The sequence below is a fragment of the Rana temporaria genome, chromosome 3 (genome assembly GCF_905171775.1).
Source record: "Rana temporaria chromosome 3, aRanTem1.1, whole genome shotgun sequence".
NCBI lineage: Eukaryota > Metazoa > Chordata > Amphibia > Anura > Ranidae > Rana > Rana temporaria.
Genome location: NC_053491.1, coordinates 427,407,587 through 427,427,193, shown reverse-complemented (window position 1 = coordinate 427,427,193; position 19,607 = coordinate 427,407,587). Strand labels below are relative to the sequence as shown.

Genomic DNA, 19,607 nt, shown 5'->3' with positions numbered 1-19,607 from the left:
TTCCATAGGCAACACATTAAAAGTCCTCTATAAAAAGTCACCAATTTAATGTTACAGAGATGGTCTGGTGCTAGAAATATTGTTCTCAGTCCGCTGTGCACATCAATATGCAACGTGTATCACAGGCAGCATTATCATTCACGTGCTTACATTGGTTAATGTGAATAAGGAGGGGATTTTATATGCTTGGATGCACCTTAAATTTTTCACAATTTACTTTTTTTTTACCTCGCTTTACCAAAAAGTGAAGTAACACAGAGCAAATAAGTATAAAGTTTATTATTTTAATCAAAAATAAAATATGGACGTTAGAAATGCTGACATTTGTCTCCAATATCATGTCTTAGAGAATTGTCTGCGTACTTCCAAATCCATCAGATTCTTCCTTTGCTGTGTGAATAAATAACTGCTAGGAATGAAAGACAACTGAAATGATTTTTCCCTCAGACACCGCATCCATTAAATGTAAAACTAAATGCACTTGTAAAAAAGATCTGCAACCATCCAGCAAATCTCAGAATACATTTGGCCGTGATAAAGAAACCAATTAGAATTATGGAACTTGTGTAAAGGGTTTGAACGTGTAATGCTGCCATAAAACAATGTGTAACACTTCTAATGCTTCCTTCAAAATCAGACACATGGCCTGAAACACTAACCCAGAACAATATGCAATTATTTTCAGTGCATGAGAGTGAAATATAGATAAAATATATATTTTATCTCCATCTGCACGATTCTGGCCAAAATGAGAATCTCGAAGTAATTTAATTTAAACACCGCTGCGCAAATACAGTGCAACATAAAATATTGCAACAACCGCCATTTCATTCTCTAGGGAGATATATAGATAATGTTTGGGAATACTAAGTAATTTTCTAGCAAAAAAAAAAAAAGATTTTAACTAGAAACGAGCTGTCAGATAAAAGGTTTGGTGGTTAAACGTTCCTAATTTACATACAAAAGTCTATTCCTTTGATGTAAAAGGAAAATTTATACAATGACTTAACATTCCACTGATAAAGAATGTTTTCAAAACTTGGCAGACTGCCCAGACTGACTTTTGGCTGAGAGCAGAGAGGAAATTCTTTGCATACCTAAGATTGTGAAACCCTGTGTCAAGATCGCCGATAACGATTCTGGACGATTAATCGTGCAGCTCTAATATATACACATACACACGTGTGGTACACACCCCTCAGCCCTTCACTAAGGCCTTGCTCAAAATACTGACTCTTAAAGGGGTGTTCCATGCATTTTTTGCATTTATTAAAAGTTAGCAGCTACAAAAATTGTAGCTGCTGGCTTTTAGTAAAAACACACACACACACACACACACACACACACACACTCACTCCAGCGACGCGCCGGCCGGGGCTCCCCTCCCCGGCCAGCATCTTCATCCTAAGTGTGGGCACCCGGCCGTGACAGCTTTCGGCTTCACGGCTGGGCACCCACTGCGCATGCGGCGCGAGTGGCGCTGCGCTCTCTCATTGGACAGGCAATCGCATGGGACCTGTCATGTGTCCCAGGCGATCGCCTAAAGGTAGGGGCTGCAGTAAGGCGTTTAAGCTATTCACCTTACCAGCCCCTCGGCAGAAGGAGGAAGTGGGACAGGAAGTCCCACTCCTCCTGAAGCCCCCACTAACCCCCCCAAAAAATGGCATGCCAAATGTGGCATGTAAGGGGGCGAGGAGTGGGTTAAGCGGAAGTTCCAATTTTGGGTGCAACTCCGCTTTAACAAACCAGCCTATAGCATTAATGCAAATTATTTATTACATTAAAAATGCTCCCCAAATGCCCTTTTGTCTGCTGGGAACAAGGCCTAACGTGCCGCAAATGCGCATTAGCACATTATAGTGCATTACCATAGACTTGAATGGAAGGAGCCGAGATGCTTCAACACCATCAGAACTCCACAGGAAGCTTCATTTTTGAAGTGCAACAACGCCAACGCTTCACATGTGCCATCGACATTATCAACTGCAGGATGCTTTACTTGGAAGCTGAGAAGAGTTTAAAAACACGCCCCAAATTCCTGCTTTTAAATGCCAGTGTGAACAGGACACACAATACCTGGTCCCACATGTATTAAAAGAGGAATTCCAGGTATGCAAATTTTATACATACAGTAAAACCTTAAATTTTGGACATGATCTACAAGTAGCGTCATGTCACAACTGAGTATAAAAGAGAAGCGCCTCCAAGTGCAGCAGTACAGTTACATTTAATAAAGTTACAACATTTAACAACTCACATGGTTAATGAATAAAAGAGGCACATCCAAGTATGCAGGCATCCGGGGTAAAGCTGTCTACATAGACCATCCCCTCCACACTGTGCTCCACGAGTGGTTCAAGCCTCGCTTTCAGATTGCTCTACTGCAGGGTAGTCTTCCTGGTTACAATCGCAGACTGACAGCGGTGAGAGACGGAGTTGAGGAGGACGGTCTATATGGACAGCTTTACCCCGGATGCCTCCATACTTGGATGTGCCTCTTGTAATCATCAACCAACCATGTGAGTTGCTAAATGTTGTACCTTCATTAAATGTAACCATATTGCTACACTTAGGAGACGCCTCTCTTCTCTTTTTTACTCTGTAGTTCCTGCTGTATTTAGCTTTTAGTCCCCTTATGGAGGCTTCCATTTGTGGATGGATATTTTATGGTTAAACAACCTATCACATTGTTATAAATCTTTTTATATGAAATATAAACTGAAAGATCTATAAAAAAAATGATTGTGGAACAAATCATCCAAGTTTCCATCATTTCTTATGGGGAAATTCGCTTTGATATACAATTGCTTTGAATCACAAGCATGCTCCTGGAACAAATTACCGTATTTGCCAGTGTATAAGGCGACCGGGCGTATAAGACGACCCCCTAATTTTATAGTTTAAGATTTTTTGCCTGTACTCACCGTATAAGACAACCCCCCCTTCCGACGCTTCATATTTCTTCCTTCTGGAGCCATATTCTTCTTCCTTCTTGCTGGAGCTGATCACAGCAAGCAATGTATTCTATTAATGAATACAGAGTCTGCTTGGATTGGCAGAGGCTGCAACATCATCAGCCGACGCCTCTCTGACTCTCAAAGCCAATCCGAGCAGGCTTCTGTATGTAGCCTGCTCAGATTGGCAGAGGTTGTTACTCAATTTCTAGCAGGCTCTGTATTCATTTGAATAAATCGCTCACCGGGATTGGCTAAGCGGTATATACTGTATGTAGCCAAAGCTACATACAGTATTACCGCACATCCAGCAGGCATCCGAGCAGCTGACCCGGCGTATAAGACAACCCCTGCTTTTTGCCCATTTTTTTTAGGTGTAAAAGGTAGTCTTATACGCCAGCAAATACAGTATGCTTGCAATTCAAGATTTTACTGTAGTTACATTGGCCCAACTTGCCATACCATACCTGGCCGATCCCCATGGAAGCTCAAAATCATTCAAGTAGACACTGCTTCGCCGGTGATCTCCACGTGCTTCTGGATCCTGTGCTGAGCAGCCGCCCTGATACATTGTGAACACAGGATGTCAACCACTTGGCACAGGCGCCATTCAGGGAATAAAGTCACATTTTTTGAATGAGCTTTCCCTGATTGGATGAGGTAGTGTGATGCCCAATCAGAAAACACTTTGCATTCATTCAGAAAATGTAAAACTTTCCTGAATGGCACCCAATCTCCTGTGTTTAGACAGTAAGAATGCAGCAGCTTGGCACAGGACCTGCAAGTAGAGATCTATGGAGTAGTGATGTCTATTTCAGGGATTCCCAGCTTCAGTATATACAGAATTGCATTGGTCCGAGCTGGACCAATGTATGTAAAAAAGTCATAAATTAAATTATTCCTTTATCCGCTTCCCACCACATCTTGTAGTGAAATGATCTCAGCTTAGTCCATTCATACACTTCTATGGGGCTGTCGCCTAAAGTTGGAGACACCTAGAAAGAAGATGGTTCCCTAAAAGTCGATGCAGACTGAGGATTTTTACCACATATATCCATACTGTAGTATGCCATAGTAATGGGACGGACGGATACGGAAAATGTGTTTCTGAAAGTGTACTTGGGACTTCACACACCCACTCATACACAAGAATTTGAATATGCAAACCTTTGAGCTTTCCTTTCATTCCTAATGGGCACTAAAAGCACCTGTTAATTTAAATCAGAATGGAATATAAAAAAAAATAATATATATATATATATATATATATATATATATATATATATATATATATAAATAAAAGTTTAATTTAAAATCAGATTTGATTTTTTTATTAACATTTTAACCCACTTCAGGCCCAGAAGAATTGGCTACCCAATGACCAGGCCATTTTTTGCGATTCGGTACTGCGTTTATTTAACTGTGCAGTCGTGAGACGCTGTACCCAAACAAAATTGACGTCCCCCCACAAATAGAGCTTTCTTTTGGTGGCATTTGATCACCTCTGCAGTTATTTTTTGCACTATAAACAAATAAAACAATTTTGAAAAAAAATAAAAATAAACAAACACACCCAATATTTTGTACTTTTTGCTATAATAAATATCGCCAATTAAAAAAAAAAAAAAATTCTCAGTTTCGGCCGATATGCATTCTTCTACTTTTTTTGGCAATAAAAAACACAAAGAGTATATATTGATTGGTTTGCAGAAAAGTTATAGCATCTACAATATAGGGGATAGATTTATAGCATTTTTATTTTTTTAAACTAGTACTGGAAGTGATCTGCGCTTTTTTATCAGGACTGTGACATTATGGTGGACACATCAGACACTTGACACATTTTTGGAACCATTGGCATTTATACAGCGATTGGTGCTATAAAAATGCACAGATTACTGTAAAAATGTCACTGGAAGGGGTTAACACTAGGGGGCGATCAAGGGGTTGTGTTCCCTAGTGTGTTTCTAACTGTAGGGGGGGATGGTAGTGGCCTAGAGGAAATGACAGCTGGGACAATGGTCTTTTTAGGTGGTCAGCAACTGCATCCCACATGCAGGCAACATTTCCAGAAAAAGCTCTGCTGGTAAAACAACAACAGTAGGGCTGCGCATCTTCACCGGTCTCACGATTCGATGCGATTACGATTATCAAGTCCACGATTCGATTCGATTCGATTCCGCGATGCATCACGATGCATCACGATTGCAGCGCAAGTGCGCATGGCTTTCATCAAAAAAAATTTAAGTACTCCATTTTTTTTTTCTATCTGTTTAAAAAAAAAAAACACACACTAACACTTCCTGCATGTAGCAAAGTCTAAACACAGCAGACATGCTACAGGAGACGGTCAGAGACTGCAGACATGCTACAGGAGACGGTCAGAGACTGCAGACATGCTACAGGAGACGGTCAGAGACTGCAGACATGGTACAAGAGACGGTCAGGGACTGCAGACATGGTACAAGAGACGGTCAGGGACTGCAGACATGGTACAGGAGACGGTCAGGGACTGCAGACATGGTACAAGAGACGGTCAGGGACTGCAGACATGGTACAAGAGACGGTCAGGGACTGCAGACATGGTACAAGAGACGGTCAGGGACTGCAGACATGGTACAGGAGACGGTCAGGGACTGCAGACATGGTACAAGAGACGGTCAGGGACTGCAGACATGGTACAAGAGACGGTCAGGGACTGCAGACATGGTACAAGAGACGGTCAGAGACTGCAGACATGGTACAAGAGACGGTCAGGGACTGCAGACATGGTACAAGAGACGGTCAGGGACTGCAGACATGGTACAAGAGACGGTCAGCAGGTAAATATAATATATTTTTTATATTAAAGGAAAAAATAATACCCTTTAGTCTTTTGGCAGCAACTTGGATAGTAAACAGGTCAACATCAGTGCAAAAAAAAGAAAAGGGAAGACATTCCAATCAGTAAGAAATAATATACTGCTTGCAGATCACTGCATGTTTCCAGAGGGGAGAAGTGATAGGGAAATCTTTGGAAGAAATTAGACGGAAAAAGAGTGTGCACTGTGCAGCCCCCAATGTGAGTCCGCGCTCAATGGGTTAAGACCAGAATGAAGTCAATCAATTAGTGACAGTAATAAAGAAAAACAAAGTTTATTTGATAAAACCCATGGAGGGACTGGACCAGTACATGTTTATAGGTAATAGGAATGATCAAAAAGATCCTAAGGTATCACAGGAGTTTTGTTTAGCATGTCACTTTTCCCAGTTGGTGTTCAGTTTACATCAATTCATTAGCACTGGTGAAACATTTTTTTTTTTCAGCCCCCAATGTGTTAGGCACACAGACAGTATACACTGGATGATGGGGGGGGGGGATATGCCACTTCTCTGCACTCACCCCTCACATAAATTAAGCAGACTGACAGACTTATCTCACCTCCGGAGCACTCCTACCATCCCCCCTCCTCACAGCTTGTTTTCTGAAGCCGACGCTATTCCTTATTCCACGTGTGATAAGACAGCTGCAGTAATCTGTCTCACAGCTCCGTGCAGTGACCTGCGCCAGCCCATCGGGGAGATGACCCGTGTCACTCCACACAGGTACACATCCTGAGAAGGGGGAGAGCGTGGGTGAGGGGCCGGGCAGAATACTTATTAGGCTACATCCTCTAATAAGGGGAACGGCACCAGGCGCAGCCAGCCGGTCACTGGTCTGTCATGACCGGAAAAGATGCTGCTGTGCGGGCGAGGGGGAGGAGCTAGAATGACGTCATTCATAATCGATTAGGCTGCATACCCGCATCGATGCCGAATCGGGACAGGCATAATCGCGATGCATCGATGCGGCGATCATTTTCAACACCCCTAAACAACAGTATATTGGGTTTGTTTTCACAGCAGTAGGGAAGAAATAAATGTAGCGTCTAATTGGTTGCTTTAGGAATCCGATATTATTTTCCTCCAGACACATTTTCAATAGTTAATGCTGAGATGTCCAATAGCAATTATCACAACTTGAACAGACAAAGTTCTCCAGTGCCGAGAGTTCAGGAGGTGGAGATTTTCACTGCAGCCTGTATACATGCCCACATGTGTGATGTCAATATCATGTGACCCGGCTATTTCTGAGAACAAGTAACTGTTCTCTCCAGCATAAAAAAGACACAACTGAGCATGTGCAGGTCAGCTACTCTGCCTGCATTAGCTGGTCTTCCCCAGATAGACAGTGCAGGAGGGGGAGGGGAGTCTGTGCATACAGAATAAAACAGATATTTTACACAATGCAGAGGATTAACCCCTTAGGTTCCACAGCGAATATAACAAGCATGCTTTATTGCATATACAGACTGATTTTACTGTTGTGGGTTTAGTAACACTTTAATGCTGCTTATAGGGTTCATTTAATCTTAGCAATATGTCTAGGTAACAGATAAACAGAAATCAATGCAAGTTGACAAGATATGCCCTTTCCTATTTATACCACACACACTACAGCCAAGTCATCTGGTACATTATAAAGGCCCCTCCAATTTCTAATAAAGCACATACGGCGCTTGTGATAATCCTTCAGTGTTTTTGCCATGTGTCCCATACAACCTTTCCCTTCACTTCCTGTCCCATTACAAAACAGGAAATTAGAGGAAATCCCTCCAATGCGAGGGATTTAACATTCTCGCCACGATCACCAGAACTAGCGTCCCCATTGGAAGATTTCCCCTCTATTCCTGTTGTGATTATTTGTAATTTTCTTTCACTCTTGGTTATAAACAGGATAAATAGAGAGGGTGAATATCCCCAATGGGAGCACAAACCACAATAAAAACCTGAAAGATGTTCTAATCCCTCTCCACTCTTCTATACTAAACACACACAATTGCTTTTAGTTATACGTCAAAGGAAAGCAGATTTGAAAGAAATAAGGCGCTACCCCAGTTGACTTGCCCAACTGATTTATAGCTTCAATCATTGCCTCAGGACAAGTAAAATAAGGAGTTCTAAGATCAATGTCTTGCACGTGGCATACAAGTCAAATAAAATTTAGCTCCCAGAATGGAATTTGAACCTCTTCAATCTAACATTTTACAATGTCTATTGTTTAGGATGTTTACGTACCTGTGTACAGGGAAACTGAAAACAATGGGCTGCATTTAGATCAGTTAAAGTGGAGTTCCAACCACAATTAGCATTTTTTAAATGTATGTCCTTTCATCCTGCGTTTTTATAATATAAATCTGGTCACTTACTATTTTACGATCCGCATAGATATTAAAAAAAGATAGTTTATAAAACTATATCTACACAGTTGTCATTTTGCTTGTGGGCATTGTGAAGCCTACAGGCACTTACTTCCTGGAAGTCTTGGATGGGGAGTGATAATTGGACAGCGCACTACATCCTGGGAAATGATGACACACATTTCCCAGGAGCATTAGAGGGAGATGATGTCAGAATCCTAGGTGGTTTCAAAGGTAGATTTTGTGGGACCGCATAGCAACAGGCATTTTCAGATAAGTAAAGTAAAAAAAAAAAAAAAAAAAAATTTTTTTTTTTTTTCTTTTTTAGTCGTACGCTACAGTTTAAAGCAAAATTGCTTTTTTGATGGAACCTCCACTTTAAAAAAAAAAAAAAAAGTCGTCAATATGCATAAAATGCCAGCGTTAGGACCAGCGGTTGGAGGGCAGCAAAAATGTGCAGATGAGCCGTGTCCCCCCTTAAACTGCAAGTCACAGAGGATGGGGGCGTTTTCATGCAGCCGTTGAGTTGACCCAACATGTGCTTGGTGGACGGCAACCGTGCCAAATTGCTACACATGCAAGCCAATACGGATGCACCACAAATGCCCAGCAACAGCATGCAATGTACACTTCTGTGGCACGATTGTTGCCACAAATAGGGTTTAAATCAGGAGGTGAGCAGGCGTCGCACAAGTTCCTCACGGCCTGTCAGTAGCTTCTGGAGCGCGATCCTAATGTGGATCAGGCTTCAGGCAAGGGAGATTTGGATGCATGTATAACTTGGTACTAAACCTAGCAAGCTAGAAGAAATTACAGCTCTCACAGGTTTCGCCTAAATCCAGGCATCTAGATTAGCCCACACATAAGACCAAGTTAATTCAAACAATACCTGGAAGCAGTTATGCAAATGCAGACTACAGGAACATCAAGTTCTGAAAACATTTTGAAAATGAGAAGAACTTGGCAAACTCTGATCACTTTCAAAGCAACCGAAGGAATGGTTACTTTAGCACCAGCAGGGGAAGGGGAGAGGGGTTATGCCAAGTATTCCTCTAGGCTACAGCACTTCAAAGGGCCTTCTGCTGTGAGATACTTCTCCCCCAACCCCCATCCCTCCATATGACACCATTTTGGTGGCACCAAAAAGCTAGAACAGCCAGAGTCATTACTTACTAGGCAAGGAAAAATGCTTGGGACAAGAAAACATTTAACATAAATAAGTTTACAATAATTTGATTTCATAATCTAGAAGGTAAACCTGCACAGGCAGGGCTCTCTTTCCTGTGGTTACTTGTTATTGCCGTTTTATTATATAACTGTATGGACTTGTTTAATACTATACAGACATCTATTACTTTGTCATCCTTTCCCATGGCACTGTGCAATGTATAAATCAATAACGTCAGATAGTTTTTACTGTGTTCCGATTTCTCTACACTTCCTGTGTGACACAAGATGTGAATCTCTACAAAGTAAGGGGAATAGACCTCTTAGTGCCAGGTCACAAAGGGGCAGCCCAACTTGCAGCGCCACTTTGCAAGGTGATCAGCACACGACTTCAGTGGCGTCTTGCAAAATTACTTCTGTATAGAAGTCAATGCAAGTCGCCCTGAAGTCATCCCAAAGTAGTACAAGAATCTTTTTCTAAGTCGGAGTGACTCGAGTCGCTCCTATTAGAACGGTTCCATAGTACAGAACGGAGCGTGACTTGTCAGGCGGCTAAGTCGCCTCGGTGTGAACTGGCAATAAGACAGCCCTTACCTGAACAAGTGTCCCCATTGGAAGGGTCTCGCCTTTTGTTCTGATGAAAACGAAAAAATTCTGGCTATGCCATCACTTCATGAAAAACCTGAACGGGCAGTTCTAAATACAAAAATCTATTCCTTCCTCCCAGGATGCAATGCTCAAGTAGCCAAACAAACAAATCATGTTTTCCTTGCTTTGTCTATTCAAGTGGTATATTCTCTTCATGGGACACTGACACTGTGGGGGGTACAAGGGTGTTAGAATTCACTCTCTGCTGCAGCTATCCTCAAAGTCTTCCCTTTGTTTTTAGCCTCTGGGTAGTTGGGGGATGATGCAATTAATTGCAGGTAAATGCGCATTTTAGACACAACAGACATACAGTCTTCTACCGAAAAGCTTCCAACCAGCAAATTGTTTCAGCTAAACAGATCCATGGACACAAGCAATGCTACAAATGTAACTTTTCTTTGGCTTTCCCTCTCCTGTTATTACAAGTCCAGAATAATAATAACAATTGCTTAGTTTAAACTCAGCCTGTCTGCAGCAGCACTAATGGGCTTGGAGGACGTAGACAGAAAATGTCTTCTTGACTTGATGTCTTTAGTGTTAAATACCATAGCTAACTATTGCAATACTCAACTCATTTAATCATTGCAGAAACAAAAATCACTAGTGGTGCACCGAAATGCAAATTCTAGTGCCGAAACCGAAAACTCAGGACGCACGTGGACAAAAACAAACCAAAATGGACAGTTTAATTTATTTTTTTTTAACTGAAAAAATTGGCACCAAAAATGCAGCAAGCAGGATATTTTAACACCACAGCAGAAGTGTGAAAACATGCATAGAATTTTTCTCCCTGGTGTGGAGAAAGCCTCTTGAGGGGGTGAGCAGGCAAGTCAGGACACGCTCTACTTTGCAGATAGAGAAATGAGCTGTGTGTTAGTGGGCGTCCTGACACTCCTGCTCGCCCCCTCAAGAGGCTTTCTCCACACCAGGGAGAAAGCCTCGCAATACGGTGTGGAGTTACATACAGAACAGGAAGTGAGCATTTCTCAGAAGAAATAAGGACATTTAGAAGCAAAATTGAGGGATGAGGTAAGTGAAGGAGGACTGCACTTGGGCCCCTTTCACACTGGGGCGGGAGCCGCGCTAAAAATTGCGGCGCTATACCGTCGGATTTGCCACGGGATTCGGCCGATAGTGGTGCGGTATTAAGCCCCGCTAGCAGCCGATAAAGGGTTAATACCACCCGCAATGTGCCTCTGCAGATGCGCATTGCGGGCGGTATTGCCACGGTTTCCCATCGTTTTAAATGGGAAGGAGCAGTATACATACTGCCTCTCTCACCGCTCCAAAGATGCTGCCGACAGGAGATTTTTTTCTCTCCTGCCAGCGCATCGCCTCAGTGTGAAAGCCCCCCGGCTTTCACATTGAGGTTGCTGGGCAGGAGTTTTTCAGGCGGTATAGCAGCGCTATTTATAGCGCTGTACTGCCTGAAAAACTCCTCAGTGTGAAAGGGGTCCAAGGTAAAGGAAGCCATTTACGGAAAAAAATTTTTTTTCCTTTACAACCCTTTTAAGGCTCAGTTCACACTGCCCTCTGCCAACCACTGCTGGAGTCAATACAAAGTTAATGACGCCCCCAGCTCTGTTCATATTGTGTACTGTATATTTGGACAGGAATCGGATCGCATGGGTGTGAACACCCATGCAATCAGATTCTGGTGCGGACAAAAAAAAATAAAAGGGTCCTGCGCGACTTTGGTTCGAATGAAATGCAGCTTCGCACAGACATTGCATGTGATCTGCACAGCAGTGCGGTGCGAATCACATGCAATGTTTGACATTGCGCTGGTGAGAACCCGCACTTCGCCCCCTTCCCCGTATTACACAACTAAAAAGAAAGCAATTATTATCCCCAAGCACATCAATATTGTTCCATTACAAGTGATGCTTGAAACCAAAGCATTCTTACTTCTATCAGTCTGGTTAGGAGCAGCCTTATAGAGCCAACTGTTATCTCTCAGGACAGATCTGGCCCACAGACTTTCTCTGAGAAAAGGGACTGCTGTCTCTGAACAGAAGTGTCAAGCAGGAAGCAATCAGATGTACCCGCTCTTATGTATATAGATTTAAAAGTAAAGAGATACAACATTTCTAAAACATTTACTAATAATCCCATTTATATTAAAGTGGTGGGAAACCTCTGAATAAAAAAAAAAAAAAAAAAACTAACAAAGCATATCTTTCTATAGTAAATGACATAACAAGTGCAGTGCAACTGGTAACAAAAGTCACAGTCCTGTGGAAGGCTCGCTTCACATTGGGTCAACCTGTTAGGCGACTTTGCACTGAATGAAACGCGACTTGTCAGGTGGCTATGGAACCGTTCTAAGCGGAGTGACTTAAGTCTCTCAGACTTAGAAAAGGGTTTCTGTACTACTTGGGGGTGACTTTGGAGCGGCTTGCATTGACTTCTATTACAGAAGTCGTTTGCAAGCCGTGCTGTGCGGGGCGGCTTCAGAGTCAGGGGACTTTAAAGCCACCCCAGTGTGAACCCAGACTTAAGCCTCATACACACGATTGGATTTTCTGCAGGCAAAGCATAGGACTTTTGTCTAAAGGGTGTTGGCCAGGAACTTGTTTTGCATACTAACAGCAAACAATTGACGGCCAACAAACACAAAACTACGTGGGTTTTCAGATCTTTAGTGTCACCCTTTGGGCAACTTTTGCTAATGTCGTGTTATGGTGAGCATTGCTTCTGAGAATGCGTGTTTGTACTTTGGAGTTTTATCCAACGGACTTGTGTACACACAATTGGAAAATCCGACACACAATTTTAAAGCATGCTATCCCACATTTGTCTATGGAAAATCTGACAATTGTCAGATGGAGCATACAAACGGTCTGATTTTCTGACAACAACCTGTCATCACACAATTCCCGTTGGATAATCTGATCGTGTGTACGAGGCTTAAGGCCCTTTTCACACTGCCGGACCGTCCAGGTCCGCCTGTCACTTTTCGGCAGACGTAAGCGGCCGCTCCATGCTTCTCTATGGAGCATTAAATGTCAGAGGTGACAGGTCCACTTACATCCAATAAAATCAGACGGATGGTGATATGATACCATCCGTCCATGGCGGATCGGATGATATCTGATAAAAATGGACATGTCCGTTTTTTTGTCCTATCTCTCCATAGGAGACAGCGGCGCTGGACATGCCCCTCCATGCTCAGTGAACAGAGAGGGACCCGTCATCGGCCGGCTCAGCAGAGATCAACGTAGAGGTCTACCGCTGAGCTGGCGAAACGCTGCAAGTGGATTCGCCCCGTGTGGAAGGGGCCCAAGTGTCTACAAATGGTTACAGCTGAGATCAGTAACTGTGTCAAATAGAGGAAAATAACATAAATAAACCAGTAACCATAGTGTCCACTAAATAAACAGCAGTAACAACAGTTGGTGGATTTAACAATATTAAACAAACAAGGCTGCTTAAAGACAACTGTTTATGTGCTCCTTCCAACATATGATGTGTTATGGATGGAAGACTACGCTCTATGGTGTGTGCATCCCTCTATGCAAATCATCTAGTGTGTTCCCTAAATCAAACATAAAATAAATCCTAGCCACTTTGGGCGTCTACCTTCCACACAGGAACCCATCTATGAAGTCTAACACACCCTACTGCTAGGTAGACAGTGCTGGTCATACAGCACAAAACAATAGTCTTGATTTTTATCACACAGAAAAATCAATCCTCTCCTCACCTCCACAGAAGACCTTCTGGCACTGCTCTCCTTACTCACACAGACTCAGGATGATGCAGCCAATTAGTGGTAATCCTTTGGACTACTTATAGAGGCCTTAATTGCCTCATTCTGAACAGCTGAAGTTTTCCAACGGCCCTTAGCCTTCCTGGCCACATTTTCCAGCCGGTGCCTAATAACGATTGGTGTATTGTCTAAATAAGGCAGAAATGTATGTTCCGTCTGACAACACCCACAGATTTACCTGACTTCCTGTTTATATATATATATATATATATATATATATATATATATATATATATATATTAGTGCTGTCAAACGATTAAAATTTTTAATCGCGATTAATCGCATTAATGTCATAGTTAACTCACGATTAATCGCTCTAATTTATGACGAATTTCCCCACAAATATCGCACAATTCTGCAAGTGATTATAATTTATTATCGCTGTTTTCTAGCTGATCTAAAACCATTTTTGACATAAAGGGACACTTTTGGACAATCTACAGTTTTTCAGGCAGAAAGAATAGTTTTTATTTTATAAAAGAACATGTAGGGCACTGGGCAGACCACTAGGGACAAGGGGGGGGGGTGTATTTTTTACATACAGTACTGTAATCTATAAGATTACAGTATACTGTGTGTATTGTGTTTGTTTACTTTTTTTTAAATTTGGCGCCGTTCTCCGTCCCCGTGCGTCGTAACGTCGCAGGGAACGGAGCTCGGCGGCACACAGGCACTGTGAATCGAGCGAGGAGGACCCGCCAAGCAAGGAGGACCCGCCAAGCAAGGAGGACCCGCTCGATCACACAGCGGGGTGGCATCGCTGGATCCAGGGACAAGGTGAGTAACTTGCCTGTGAATCCAGCGAGAAGGTAAGCCGCGCCGCTGCACACTCTGCATGTCCACCCCGAGGGCTCCTGCGTTAATCGCGCGATAAAAATATTGACGGCGTTAACATGGGTTTGCGTTAACGCCGTTAATATCGCGTTTAACGCACAGCCCTAATATATATATATATATATATATATATATATATATATATATATATATATATTTCATTTAAAATCATTTCAACTAAAATGTGGTGTATTCTACTAGTTACCACCTATCATTAATTATGCAATGCAGTAATAAAAAAATAAAAAAAACACAACAACTCCTTGATGGAGAATGGGACACATATGTTCCTATGTAGGGTAACAACAGCACGTCAATATCTGATGCAAGCATTTCACTTTGATGTCTTCTGTGTTGCATCATCTTTTACCAAGAAAGCTTGATGAAGGTGATGTTGCATTGAAGCTTTGGTAATTATATTGTGGGTGAAATTCTTGCACAATGATAGGTGTTGCTGAACAAAGTATTTCCCAAGTCTCCTCTCTCAGTGATCTGAATGTAACATGGCACCTTGGCATAAAGTCACAAGGTGAAAGTCTTCAGCCAGGCCCAATATCTGTAATGTTTTTGAACCCACCCCTGACCTACAGAGGCACCCAGGTTTCCATGACTCATTTCTGACTCAGCACCACAGTACTGGAGGTGGATGTTGAAACTGGGTAAAGACGGCACAATCCTTAGAGGGAAAACTCTGATAAATTGTGAGTGCTTTGACTTGTTTAGAAGGTAATAGATGTACATTTCTACAAATGCATGCTATGCCTCACTGAGATGGACGCTGGCAGGTGCCTTTCTTTTGGCAGCCACAAAAGGAACCCTATAGAAGTGGATGCAGATACAACAGCTGCATGTCTACATTTGACAGGATTGCGGGTGAGTGTCCTCTGAACACTTACCATTTGCATTCAGGGCCATGGAGCCACTCCTGCACTGCTGTCAAGTTTTCGGAAAGCTGTATCCATGCAGCTGCCGCATTCGGTTCCAAGTCAGGGCTTTCAGTAAGGGATCCGGTACGTCCCTGTTCAACATTTCAGGCCCAAATTTTTGCCTAACTTAGGACCTGAACCGGACCCAAAGACACACAAGAGCCTTCTGCAATCTGGATCGCAGCCACACCGAACCTGTGTGAAGTGTCTCTATTGAGAGCCGTTTACACTCACCTGTCTTTAGGCCCATTTCACATGGATGGACTGCTCAGGTCCGCCTTTCAGATTTTGAACCGGACCAGATTGGAGCATCCATTGCCTTCTATGGAGCGGCAGATGTCAACAAACATGTGTCGGTTGACACCCACTGACATCCAATCCACTAAAAACAGATGTATAGAAATCCTTCCTCTTCTGTCTAGCGGATTGGACGGTCGTTGGGTAGAAATGGACAGGGGATCCGTTTACATCCAACCGCCCATACAGAACAGCAGTCTGCTTCACTTATGCAGAGCAGACACAGACACAGACAAGCCATCTGCCTGCTCAGAGGGGATTAGTGGAAAGATTCCCCGCCCCAAGTGAAAGTTGGCTTATTTGTTCTGGTACCCGCTGTCATAGAAACAGAGGCTAAAGGGAAATCTGAACATTTTTAAGCGGTCACCTGTGTCTCCACGTCACAATGTAAAAGGGAAATCATCACAAAAAGATACAGACACCAAAAACAACCTGACGGAGGTTTTAACTTCCTCCTACTCTAAATACAAAAGTCTGGCTTTACATACTCGAAAAAAATTGAAAATAGCAGCTGCCATGTTTCTAAAACTACAAGTTTAAAAATAAATAAAATGTTGGCACCTATTTAGTGAAAACCTAAGCTGGACTTACTGGCTGATAAACTGACCCCTTCTTGCTGAAGATGTACAGATATAAATATGAAAAGCTATTGCTCATTGATTGTTCAGTAAATACTCATCTGTCATCAGACCAGAGCTTACAGGAAGTTAATGCACCAGAGTTTCTATAGCCTTAAGACAGTCATTTCGTTCAGCTGTATAAAGCTTGATTACTCCGATGCTTGTTAAATTATACCTCTCATGCCTCGCTAATAATTAAGGGCTCAACAGGACATTAAATACAACAACAAATCTCAACAAGAATTCTTTATGGCATAACCTTTCCTGGATACATTGAAGGCCACCGTTTTCTGTGATCACACATGATCTAGCTTATCAATTCAGTGGGAACTGTGAATTTCCTGAGTCATGAGGGTGAGTCATGAAGTGACTCATGCCTCAGAGATTTTACTAGTCTACAGAAAATTCATAGCCGTGATCTCCAACGAGACTTCCCGCGTGACCAAAAGGCTGCTAGTTCTTTATGGTAATTTGGAACTAAACTCTAATGTTTAAGACCCCTTTCACACTGAGCCGCCCATAGCGCCAGTGGTAAAACGCCGCAATTTTTACCGCTGATGCTATGGTCGCATTTGCCGCGCATTCCACCCCTGCTAGCAACCGAAAAAGGGTTAAAAAAATAAATAAATGCTGAAGCAGAGCATCGCGGGCGGTATAGCTGCGCTGTCCCATTGATTTCAATGGGCAGCAGCGGTGAAGGAGGGGGGGGGTATACACACCGCTCCTTCACCACTCCAAAGATGCGGCTAGCAGGACTTTTTTTTACCGTCCTGCTAGCGCAGCGCTCCAGTGTGAAAGCCCTCTGGCTTTCACACTAGAGACAATGGAGCAGCTTTTTAAAGGTGGATTGCAGGCGCTATTTTTAATGCTATAGCGCCTGCAATACGCTCTTAGTCTTATAGTAATTTCTTACATTCTAGCAATGTGCACTAGTGTTTAAGCTCCTAGAAGCGGTACATCGACAGGTACGTCGTTTCATGCAATAGAGCCGCCCTGCCGCAATATCAATATGGGTGAGGTGGGCGGTCTTAAAGTGGTAAAAAAAATTATTTGTTGGGAAATAAACCAGCGCGTAACCCACAGTATCTCATGCACGAAACAACGTACAGGTACGTCGTTTCAAGCAGCCGTGCCACCCTGCCGCAGTATATGTGCAGTGGGCGGTTCGGAAGTGGTTAAGGTCCCTACTTCACATCCATACAAACCTCCACCGGGGCCAATTTAGACAGGGGCCACAGCTTACTAGCATGTCTTTGGAGTGTGAGAGGAAACTGGAGTACCCGGAGGAAACCAACACAAGCTCAGGGAAAACATTCAAACTATGCAGCTAGTGTCCTGGTTGGATTACACCTCACTGCTGCAAGGCAGGAGTGTTAACCACTTAAGCCTAGTACAGGGGTTGACAAATTTGCTTGGAATCTAGGAGCCAGCTAAAAAAGTTAGGAGCCAGAAAAGGCACCCCGTCCCGACGAGCTTGCGCGCAGAAGCGAACACATACGTGAGCAGCGCCCGCATATGTAAACGGTGTTCAAACGCAATTTTGAAGCGTGACATGTTGGGTATGAATTTACTCGGTGTAACATTATCTTTCATAATATTAAAAAAAATGGGGATAACTTTACTGTTGTCTTATTTTTTAATTTAAAAAAGTGTAATTTTTTCCCAAAAAAGTGCACTTGTAAGACCGCTGCGCAAATACGGCGTGACAGAAAGTATTGCAACGATCGCCATTTTATTCTCTAGGGTGTTAGGATAAAAAATATATATAATGTTTGGGGGTTCTAATTAGAGGGAAGAAGATGGCAGTGAAAATAGCGAAAAATTACATTAGAATTGCTGTTTAACTTGTAATGCTTAACTTGTAATACCAACAGCCACCACCAGATGGCGCCAGCTCACATCTGGTGGTAATAACTTGTAATACCAACGTCGATCCCTGGCCTAGTATACACGATCATAAAATCGGATGAAAAATTTCGCTTTTGGAGCGCTCGTACGATAAGCCTATTTTTCGTAAAGCGCTTTCGAGAGCTGAAATTATGCAAAGTATCTGAAGGGACAGACCCGAAAATATTTCTGGTACGATACCAGACTGTACGATTTTTGTTTAATCAGTACAGTTTGTCTGGGAAAAAAAGTGAAAAATAAAAACAGCAAGATAACGCATGATCGAAAACGAAAGATTACTATACATTACATCACTTCCGAAGTTGTATTCTGTCGCACGAGAATTTTGAGTAACCTCTTCATTTCCGATAGGAGGCTAGTATGCAGGAAAAAAAAAAAAAAAAGAAAAAGTAAAAAACGACGATCATTCATTCGATATTCTCATTGTGTGTATGAGGCTTAAGCCACCGTCACACGGGTATGAACAAGGACACCGCTGAGGGGGTAACAGTTACTAGGATAATGTCTGGCTTGTTTGTTCCCAAAGGAATACACAGCAATCACACTGTATTCATACGCAATACAATGCCGATCACAGGATGCAGATCTGCTGTCTCACCACGATGGATAGAACAATCAGTTGGGTGTATGGTCAATTATCAATGTTTTTCCCCACATTCCCTCACCTTGTGGAAGTGATGCAGCAAATGTTGGCACTATATACCGTACATCAACACTAGCTCTATTATTTAACCTAAGTGACTTTGCCGTCTTATAGCTCATATCGCGTATCGTGGCTCTTTACCACGTGATCAGCCATGTCCAATCACGGCTGATCACAATGTAAACAGGAAAAGCCGCTGATTGGCTTTTCCTCACTCGCATCTGATAGACACGAGAAGAGGAGAGCTGATTGGCTGCTCTCCTGACGGGGGGGGGGGGGGGGGGTTGATAGTTTCAGCGCAGCCCCCCCTCTGATCACTGCACAGGACTACCAGGGATGGGCATCCACACTGGACCACCAAATATGCCCCCTAGACCACCACGGAAAGTCAATCGGTGCCAAGGCAGCTGCCAATCAATGCCCAGGCAGCTGCCAACCAGTGCCCATTCAAAATCCCTGCCAGTGCCACCTGGGATACCCATCAGTGCTGAATATCAGTGCCGCATGTCAGTGCCATGTATCGATGCCCATTATTGCCCAGTGCCCCCTATCAATGCCACCCATAAGTACCCACCATTGCAGCCTTTCAGTGCCCAGTGTCGCCCATCAGTGCTGCAAA

At 43.0% G+C, this 19,607-nt stretch overlaps 1 protein-coding gene across 3 annotated transcripts in view; it reads right to left on the bottom strand.

The window, feature by feature from the left end:
- Positions 1-19,607, bottom strand: part of BRD4 (bromodomain containing 4) — a 90,533-nt gene that overhangs the window by 61,138 nt on the left and 9,788 nt on the right. The window lies entirely within an intron of this gene.